The sequence below is a fragment of the Protopterus annectens genome, chromosome 4.part1, assembly GCF_019279795.1.
Source record: "Protopterus annectens isolate FY-2018-M chromosome 4.part1, PAN1.0, whole genome shotgun sequence".
Taxonomy (NCBI): domain Eukaryota; kingdom Metazoa; phylum Chordata; order Ceratodontiformes; family Protopteridae; genus Protopterus; species Protopterus annectens.
This window is the reverse complement of record NC_056734.1, coordinates 425571792-425574291: the sequence shown is the minus strand read 5'-3', so window position 1 is coordinate 425574291 and position 2500 is coordinate 425571792. Positions and strand designations below refer to the sequence as shown.

The following is a 2500-nucleotide window of genomic DNA, read 5'->3' as shown; positions in this document are numbered from 1 at the left end:
TTGAACTGTGTCTCTAGACCAATAACCATATCATCTCTGCCCAAGAAATTCTTGTGGTTTATATTTGCCACCTAATATGGTGGTCTATGTAAACATGTTTTTAGACCTTCACCTTGACTACACACAGTAAAAGAAAACATTCCTTTAACATAAGAAAGTATAACTGTGTCTGGTTTTTAAAGATAAAAGTTTTGTCTCTAATTAGAAGCCAGATATTCAATGAGCAGACACATTGAGGTGGTCACTTTATCTCTTCAGTTCATCAATATAAAGTCCATTATGTTATTGTAACTGCCAGCTGATGTGTTCCAGGGGTAGTGGCAGAATTAAATGTCATATTGTTGCAAGAGTTGTATGAAATTTTAAGTAGCAACTGTAGGAGATAATCTAGTCCACTGAATGTTTATTTATTTTAATGCAAGAAATTCTTACCATGTATATAATTAGCTATAAATAGGGTACTTGTTTTTTCTGTGATATCATTTCACATTTGTTTGTTTGTGTCTTTCGGCTTTTCCCGGTTAGGGGTCACCACAGCGGAACTACGGCCCGCTAATGATTGGTAGTTGATTTTTACGTGCCGAGTTACCAGCCCTGATGCACAACCTTCAACGAAGGTACGCCCATTCACGCATGTCTCCATGCAGAAGACGCTCTAGCTGAGAATCGAACCGGACAACGTCTTACTGTGAGGCGACAACGCTACCGCAGCACCAGCACCGCAGGTGATATCATTTCACATTATATCACATAAATATTACTGTATGATTTTGGATCTCTATATGTGAGTAATACATTTGCCTGTTTAAAAGTGTGCTGTTTCTGTGGAATTTTTTGAGATATATGTAAACCTGTATGCTGTGAAAAACATTGTACTTATGATTATTTACCAGTTGTGCAGGGTAATTTTTTTGTAGGTAGTGGCCAGTACCAGACATCATGAGATTATATTTTGAGGGCCATCATTCTGACTACAGCATGTTAAAGCTTTCATACTAGTTTATTGACTTCAAAATGTGCATTATTCACTGCATTCAGTGTTTTGAAGTTGTAAATCAGACTTCTGTAACTGAAAATTCCTCATTGCCAAGTGCTTGATTGCAGAAGAAAGTGAAATTAGGCATGTAGAAATGGAAAAGGGTAATCGTGCCTTTAAGGTACTGGCAGAGAGTTCATTTCTGTGGTCACCACATGTGGTGGTGACACATGCCAGTTTGCAGCCCCACACCAATATGTATTAATTAATTTTATAGCTGTTAATTTGTTAAAGCTATTTTTGTGTGAGTAAATTGGTACATTGTGACCTTCGGGTAAAATTTTTGAAAATAGGGTTATCAGGTTGTTTCTGTTCTCCATATTAAACACTGGTGGTATGTTTCCTTAAGGTTTCAATTAGCTGTTATGTTTTAAAATTGCAAGCCATAGAAAGTTATCTTTGCTTAATTAAAGACATGCTCAGAAGATTTTCGGTATCTCACTGCACATTTCAAACATACAGTTTTTGATCTTGTATGTCCAAAATCATTACAAATGATTACATGTTCTCCAAAAGTGGTTTCACAGCAGCAAAGGTAGTCTTTTTTTTCAGTCTGCAAAATGTTTTGGTGTTATCCAGGAAGTGGCCACTTTGTCATTTTTATGTGGTGCATACAAATAATTATGTTTCATAAGATCTATATTAAAATGTTGAAAATTATCCATTGCCATATTTAATGCAGCATCATAACTTCTGTGGGTTTTGGTGTTCTTTCATCTATCCATTCATCATCTCCATTTTATGACTCTGTATCATAAATTAAATAGTAGAAATTCCACTGGAATGTTTATCTTGAAGGACAACTGAGGTATCATCTTCAGGAAAGACTTTTGTGTTGACAGTGTGGTAATTCATTGGACTTGACTATGAGAAATGCCATAATGAACATTTGGACCTAAACTACTGAAGCTGGCAAGGCTTTCTTCATAAGTTTGCTGAAATAAATATAGGTTCATAGATTTAGCCTCTGTAAGTAATTCTTAACCAAGTGCTCTGAACACGGTCATTCAGTCCCCTGCTCTGAACACGGTCATTCAGTCCCCTGCTCTGAAACAACAAAAGCAACACTGTCTAGTTCTGTCCCTAAGATTGATTTTGCAGATGCTATGTCAGATCATTTTTCAATTTAGAAATGTACAGTGATGGTGAGATAGATTATGAGATAGATTATATTTTGAAAATGCTGATCAAAATCGGTATGATGTGGCAATTTATGATTATTTTGCTTCATAGAAATACAGTGAAACAGCAATTCCATTCTGTGATTAACTGCTAAGTGCTGAAGACTTTCATCTAGTGCACAGAAGAGGATGGCTTGGCAGTTCTAAATGGTAAGAGCAAATGGGAGGTATCTATGTTGGATGAACTATCCACAGTGTGAGTAGTGAGTGGGGATACTTGAGAGAATGAGTAGCTGTTTATTTGTTTACAGATTTAAATTCAAGCACAAAGGATTGCTTTATT

The 2500-nt window shown here is 36.1% G+C and overlaps 1 protein-coding gene across 3 annotated transcripts in view; it reads left to right on the top strand.

The window, feature by feature from the left end:
• The window catches only part of RHBDD1 (rhomboid domain containing 1), a 1445444-nt gene that overhangs the window by 150944 nt on the left and 1292000 nt on the right, over positions 1-2500 (top strand). The window contains exon 2 of one of the 3 annotated variants that reach the window (XM_044070240.1): positions 2270-2367. The exons of the other annotated variants lie outside the window; for them this stretch is intronic. The gene's annotated coding sequence lies outside the window, so the exon portion shown is untranslated. The remainder of the gene's footprint in view (positions 1-2269; positions 2368-2500) is intronic. 3 annotated transcript variants of the gene reach the window in all.